At 35.7% G+C, this 8310-nt stretch overlaps 1 pseudogene; it reads right to left on the bottom strand.

Moving 5' to 3' along the window:
- Positions 3890-4764, bottom strand: LOC104708134 (annotated as a pseudogene).

The following is an 8310-nucleotide window of genomic DNA, read 5'->3' as shown; positions in this document are numbered from 1 at the left end:
TTTTTTTTTTTTTTTTTGCTTGTTCTGTTGCAAATCTCTCTCTGATCCATTTTTGCGTTTTTATATGTAAACCCTACGAAATCAATTTTAATTATCTCTTAATTTCATTTCTTTCTAACTTACGTTTCTTTTTTTTTTTGTTTACATTTACAATTCCGTTTTTGTGAAGTAAAACCAGGATATTAACCAAAAAAAAAAAAAAAAAAATTGGAGTTTTAGTACATTTTTAAAATTTAATCAGAGAATTAGTACATTCGTTATTTAAAATTGGCAAAACACACATTTTCACTATTTACTACTATTTGGATTACTTTTTAATCCTTTACTAATCATTTTATTTACAAATGTGCCATTGAAATTATATATATATATATATATATATTAAATCACCCTTTGAATCTAATAACTAAAATACTATTCAATATATATATATATATTTTTTTTTATTTTTTTTACAGATACAAAAAAATCTATGTTTTTTTTTTATAATTTGATATGCATTTTGTGTAATGATTATATTTGATAATGTTAAATATTTTTTATAAATTTTGTATCTGTACACCTTATTAAGTGTACAAGTGACTGTACAGGTGTCCGTACACATTATAATGTATACAGTTATCAAGTTTACAAATAAATAATAATACACAAGTTTAACCCGTACAGTTCATTTAGTGTACTTATATATATGTTAATATACATGTTTTTATCCGTACAGCTGATATATAATATATTCAATATGAATAAAATAAAAATATTTAATATGTGTGTAATAAATGTGTACACTAAATATGTTGTACGGATATCTTTTATGCAGTTACCATTTTGTAAATTTACCCTACTACACTATACCTCACTTTCTTATCAATCTCATATATCTTCTATTACACAAATAGTAAAATCCATCTATTTCTCCAATTATAAATAGTAAATGTACTACAATTCCAATTAAGTTTTGAAAATGTACTATTTTGCCAATAAACCCAAAAAAAATCTGGTTTATAACATTCTGTTATTTTATTTGTTTTGGACAAATGTTTTATTACATTCCGTTAAACTGTAATAATAACGGTCGTCAGCAATTGTTTATTTATTTCTTAGTTGAGCTACTTAATAATAGTACAGTAGTATCTGAGAACTTTTTAATACTACTAGTTTTCCTAGTATTTGTTATTTGTTAAAGTTATAAAACATTTTGTGAAAATTATAAATATTTAAATCGCGTTCTAAATAATAATTTTGTAGATGAAGCAAACGTCTTTCCATTAGTAGTTAATCAAATACTTAACTGTTTCTACATTAGGACTCGATTTTGACTATTTGAATTTATTGTGAATGTCGATAACTTTTTTATTAATTTTTTTTTATGCGATATTCAGGTTAGCAGTATAGGAAAGAAAACACTAAAACCATCGATAAATAGAGCTGTAAAAATAGGTTATAGACATTTATATAAATTTGTCCAATATTGACCATCTTGATTATAGACAAACAGTAACCATATTATGACCATATCCATTAACGANAAAAAAAATCTGGTTTATAACATTCTGTTATTTTATTTGTTTTGGACAAATGTTTTATTACATTCCGTTAAACTGTAATAATAACGGTCGTCAGCAATTGTTTATTTATTTCTTAGTTGAGCTACTTAATAATAGTACAGTAGTATCTGAGAACTTTTTAATACTACTAGTTTTCCTAGTATTTGTTATTTGTTAAAGTTATAAAACATTTTGTGAAAATTATAAATATTTAAATCGCGTTCTAAATAATAATTTTGTAGATGAAGCAAACGTCTTTCCATTAGTAGTTAATCAAATACTTAACTGTTTCTACATTAGGACTCGATTTTGACTATTTGAATTTATTGTGAATGTCGATAACTTTTTTATTAATTTTTTTTTATGCGATATTCAGGTTAGCAGTATAGGAAAGAAAACACTAAAACCATCGATAAATAGAGCTGTAAAAATAGGTTATAGACATTTATATAAATTTGTCCAATATTGACCATCTTGATTATAGACAAACAGTAACCATATTATGACCATATCCATTAACGATCATATCCAAATAATTTTTTTTTTCTTTTTTCCCCAAAAAATTCCTTTTATATCTGATATCAAAGTACAGCATCATCCATCAATGGAGAAACCATTTTGGAGAGCCAAAGTTATTACAGCAAAGTTGAGAACAAACTTCTTTTAACTTACAACGTAACCACTATAATTAGTTGGAGGATAGTGAAGTAAGCCCATCACCATCACTTCTCAGTAACACCTCCCATACAATGAAGATCATTGTACCTAGTCTTAAAGCATACATCATAACCAAGAGTAATGATAGATTCTTACACACCACCTCCGCATCTGCAAAAAGATTTCATCCAAAGGTCTTCATGAATTTCTTCCATTACCTTTATCCTTGAACAAAAGAACCATAACCAAGGCACACCAATAGATGTAACAAGCATCCACAGTCTTAATCTAAAGAGAGGTGATTATTATTTAAGCAAACTAAAAACCTTAAACCAAAAAGTAAAATCTCAGAGATAGGTGTCTGCTAATTCTTTGAGATTATTGACTTGCTTTTAAAATATCATGGAGGTTCATGATCAATCGGATACAGGCTCGGCTCTATGCATGTGCTGGGGGTGCAAATGTACATGGTCCATTTAATATTTGGACTTTTTTCTTTTGATTTTAGGAATCAAATTTTTTTTTTGTTTTAACATGAGAAATAGGGTCCAAAGTTTTTTTTAGTTCAGGGTCCAGAAAATATTTGAGCCGGGCCTGACCGGATAGAACCTCACTCCTGGATCCTTCCTGCATTGGCGAGTGTTTCTTGCAAGCTCCATTTGTATTTGCTTCCCTTTCTTGCGTTTAGAACTCTCACCAATTTCATATTTTCCTTTTGCTCTCCTTCCTTTAGCTATTTTAGAATCAGATAAGACTTTTAAAGAGGCTGTGCTTTAGGAAGGACACCTTTGAAGATGGTTAACAGCTAGAAATTCCTCCAGATTANTTTATATCTGATATCAAAGTACAGCATCATCCATCAATGGAGAAACCATTTTGGAGAGCCAAAGTTATTACAGCAAAGTTGAGAACAAACTTCTTTTAACTTACAACGTAACCACTATAATTAGTTGGAGGATAGTGAAGTAAGCCCATCACCATCACTTCTCAGTAACATCTCCCATACAATGAAGATCATTGTACCTAGTCTTAAAGCATACATCATAACCAAGAGTAATGATAGATTCTTACACACCACCTCCGCATCTGCAAAAAGATTTCATCCAAAGGTCTTCATGAATTTCTTCCATTACCTTTATCCTTGAACAAAAGAACCATAACCAAGGCACACCAATAGATGTAACAAGCATCCACAGTCTTAATCTAAAGAGAGGTGATTATTATTTAAGCAAACTAAAAACCTTAAACCAAAAAGTAAAATCTCAGAGATAGGTGTCTGCTAATTCTTTGAGATTATTGACTTGCTTTTAAAATATCATGGAGGTTCATGATCAATCGGATACAGGCTCGGCTCTATGCATGTGCTGGGGGTGCAAATGTACATGGTCCATTTAATATTTGGACTTTTTTCTTTTGATTTTAGGAATCAAATTTTTTTTTTGTTTTAACATGAGAAATAGGGTCCAAAGTTTTTTTTAGTTCAGGGTCCAGAAAATATTTGAGCCGGGCCTGACCGGATAGAACCTCACTCCTGGATCCTTCCTGCATTGGCGAGTGTTTCTTGCAAGCTCCATTTGTATTTGCTTCCCTTTCTTGCGTTTAGAACTCTCACCAATTTCATATTTTCCTTTTGCTCTCCTTCCTTTAGCTATTTTAGAATCAGATAAGACTTTTAAAGAGGCTGTGCTTTAGGAAGGACACCTTTGAAGATGGTTAACAGCTAGAAATTCCTCCAGATTAGGCCCAGGATTAGTAGGTATCAGTGGTTGTGAGATGGGAGAGTAAGAGGATAACTCAGAACTTTGATCAGAATGATTTTCTTCAGGAGCGTTGGGATGGTTGGAACCCTCTCTCTCTTCAGGAGCTGCTGGAACCTCTAAACATTCCTCATGAAAGATCAGGGGAGCATGATACGGGTAATGATTAGAGTCATTATTGATGCGGCAACAATTGGTACAGATCCTTATGAGTTTCTTATACTCAAAACCAATCATGGCCCCATCTCCTAATTCAAATCTGACTCTTCTGAAAAACCGAAGTCGGTCTGTGATTCCAATTATCATCTTAATTCTGATAAAAGCAATTTGTGTAGACGTTTCTTCATTGAAATCCAGTTCAACAACCTCACCAAGTGTATTCATTAGCAATGAACCTAACATTTGTTTCAGAAACATAAGGTAAGGGTATACCTCTGACTTGGACCCAACAATCAATAAAGGTGAGGAAATCATCTGCAGGAAAGTCTTCCCACCTTTACAGAGCAAGAAACCAGTTATTAAACAACCAAGGTCCCCTTCTGAGTACTGCTGATAATTCAAACTCCGAACGGAACGAAACTGGACAAATACACACGCCCATGAACCCTAGCAGATACACTCCAAGAGTTAGGCAAAGCAAGAATCACACGCCTAAGCTCTTGATCGTTGGTATTAAGAGGACGCCCAATCAAACTAACCCAATTTCTAGCTAGAACTCCATCATATGCTACATGGGGAATAAACATTTCCGGATCGTCTCGGCCCAAAACCATATATTGCAAATTATTCCACAGTTTGTCAGCCATAAGAAAAGGTAGAAAAGGGCAGGAAAATTACACTAAAAGAAAAACAAAGAAGGGTAATATATAAGAGTAAATAAGTAAAAGGAATATTTTAGTGTAATACTAGAAATTATCTGATAAGATTAAAAAAGTCAATGAAGATAAAAAGGAGAGCAAACCAAAGAAAGAAATGATTATATAAATATAATCACCGCTTAAAACCCAAAAAGTCTTCTCTTTTTGTTTTTTTTTCCGGGAAGTTTCAAGAACACACATTCTAACTATGAACGACAAAACCAAATTAAGCAAAAAAATTTCTCTCTCTTGGCGATTTCTTGACTCTTCGCGAATCTTCTTCACCGCCTCACGTTAATCAGTGATCTAGCCTTCCACCGCCGGTGGATATCTCAGTTTAGCTAAGGCTAACCTTCTCCTATCATGGCAGATCAAGATATTTGGATTAAGCTTCAAAACTTAAATATGGGTTCGGATCGCACTCCACTTCAATTATCGGGTGAAGCTCGTAGGAAACGGGAAGGGGAGCATGCTCTCAGTCTCGTGGTTAAAGGTATCCATCCTTCACAAAACCCAGCTGGAATAAAATTCATGATGCCGAAGATCTGGAGATTGAATGGCAGAGTAAACAATAGAATTAATGAAGATGGAACAGTCCAGTTTTTCTTCAAGCAAGCCCACCACCTTAATATTGTTTATGAAAGAGGCCCCTGGACCTACAAGGATTGGCTGGTAATAGTTGATAAGTGGTCTAGAGACATTACCCCGATTACCTTCGTGTTCTCCCATCTAGCTGCAACATGCTTGGTTCATGATCAACATATTGAAAATAGCCCCATCCCAGAACCTGCTGATGATACAATGGGAGAAGCAGCTAGTTCCAATCCAAATAATGAAAACTTAGAACAACATCTTCAGATGGATCAAGAAAGAGATCTTATGGATCTTATAATCCCGGAAGCTGCTCAACTACATCCACGCCAACCTCTGACGATCAACGACACAATCTCAACCTCTGTTGATGTACTCTAGCGAGGGACGAAGCGTAAATTTCATCAGACAAGTGAGGATGAGGAAGCATCGACTTCTAAAAGGAAACCAATCGAACAAACTGTGAACAAAGCTTTAGGGGAGGTGGAAACCCCGAAGCCACCATCCCCAAGATGAAGATACTGCACTGGAATTGTCAAGGGCTGAGGAACCCCTTGACAATTCCTTATCTCAAGGATATCAACCGTAAATATAGATTTGATATCCTCTTCCTCATAGAAACTAAGAATAATGATGCGTTTGTACAAAAGCTTGGTGAAGAAATCTTTTTCTCTCAGCACTTTTTGATCCCTCCCAATGGGCTTAGTGGAGGGTTAGCAATATTTTGGCGGAATACGGTAAAGTGTGATTTTCTCTCAACCCCAACACTTTACCACACTGATATGTCTATTACCGAAGGGCCATCGACTTTTTGTTTAACCTACGTTTATGGTAATCCGGAGAGAAAAACACGGCAGTCGCTTTGGCAAACTCTAGAGAATCTGGCAGTGGAAGGGTTTTACCAGAATAGATCAAGAGTAGTTTTGGGAGATTTCAATGAGCTTGAAAACAATTCAAAAAAGCTTGGGGGTCCTCCTAAACCAGAATGGCAATTTATCAACTTTAGGAGGTTGTTGATTGCTTCAGGTCTTCATGAGGTTAAAACATATGGTGGGCCATATACTTGGNAGACATTACCCCGATTACCTTCGTGTTCTCCCATCTAGCTGCAACATGCTTGGTTCATGATCAACATATTGAAAATAGCCCCATCCCAGAACCTGCTGATGATACAATGGGAGAAGCAGCTAGTTCCAATCCAAATAATGAAAACTTAGAACAACATCTTCAGATGGATCAAGAAAGAGATCTTATGGATCTTATAATCCCGGAAGCTGCTCAACTACATCCACGCCAACCTCTGACGATCAACGACACAATCTCAACCTCTGTTGATGTACTCGAGCGAGGGACGAAGCGTAAATTTCATCAGACAAGTGAGGATGAGGAAGCATCGACTTCTAAAAGGAAACCAATCGAACAAACTGTGAACAAAGCTTTAGGGGAGGTGGAAACCCCGAAGCCACCATCCCCAAGATGAAGATACTGCACTGGAATTGTCAAGGGCTGAGGAACCCCTTGACAATTCCTTATCTCAAGGATATCAACCGTAAATATAGATTTGATATCCTCTTCCTCATAGAAACTAAGAATAATGATGCGTTTGTACAGAAGCTTGGTGAAGAACTCTTTTTCTCTCAGCACTTTTTGATCCCTCCCAATGGGCTTAGTGGAGGGTTAGCAATATTTTGGCGGAATACGGTAAAGTGCGATTTTCTCTCAACCCCAACACTTTACCACACTGATATGTCTATTACCGAAGGGCCATCGACTTTTTGTTTAACCTACGTTTATGGTAATCCGGAGAGAAAACCACGGCAGTCGCTTTGGCAAACTCTAGAGAATCTGGCAGTGGAAGGGTTTTACCAGAATAGATCAAGAGTAGTTTTGGGAGATTTCAATGAGTTTGAAAACAATTCAGAAAAGCTTGGGGGTCCTCCTAAACCAGAATGGCAATTTATCAACTTTAGGAGGTTGTTGATTGCTTCAGGTCTTCATGAGGTTAAAACATATGGTGGGCCATATACTTGGATAGGCAACCGAAGCACCGGTACCATTAAGTGCAAATTGGATAGAGTACTGGCAATTGCAGATTGGAGAGAGCAATTCCCAAAAGCCATTGCACAACTGCTTGACTGGGTGGGCTCTGATCACAAGCCACTACTGCTCCAAACAGACGACAATCAATGGAGGGGAATCAAGCTATTTTGGTATGATAACCGGTGGCGATCAAATGAAGAAGTTCAAAGGCTTATTCAGCACACATGGAATCAAGAATGTCAGCAGTTACCACCGTATCAGTTCAGAGAAGCGCTGTTGAGATGCAGGAATAGTCTGTCTCGCTGGAAGTCGAACCAAAACCTTAACTCAAGGAAAAACATCCAGAAATTGCGTCTGGATCTCCAAACAGCTTATGCTTCCCACCATGTTGATTTTCACTATGTTACTGATTTAAAGCTTAAACTGCAACAAGAATACAAGAAGGAAGAGGAGTACTGGTGTTCCAAAAGCAGAATACAATGGATGAATGCGGGAGACAAAAACACGAAATTTTTCCATGCAAAAACCAAGCAGAGAAGAAGTTACAATCGAATTACCTCTATTCAAGATGCAAATGGGAATGTACATCAAACAGATGAACATGTTCAGGAGGTAATAAACTCATATTTCTCTGACCTCTATTCATCTTCAGGCAGTGAACACCTTGATGCCATCCTCCAGCATTTGCAACCAAGAGTCACACAAGAGATGAACCAAGCACTTACTGCCTCAGTAACTGAGAAAGAAATCTATGATGCTCTTTTTAGCATGAATGTTGACAATACACCAGGTCAAGATGGTCTAAGCGCGGGCTTTTACAAATATCACTGGAGTGATATTAAACCAGGTGTGATTAAGTTTGTT

This window comes from Camelina sativa, chromosome 1 (assembly GCF_000633955.1).
Source record: "Camelina sativa cultivar DH55 chromosome 1, Cs, whole genome shotgun sequence".
Taxonomy (NCBI): Eukaryota; Viridiplantae; Streptophyta; class Magnoliopsida; order Brassicales; family Brassicaceae; genus Camelina; species Camelina sativa.
The sequence above is the reverse complement of the archived record's forward strand: the minus strand, read 5'-3'. Positions and strand labels throughout refer to the sequence as shown.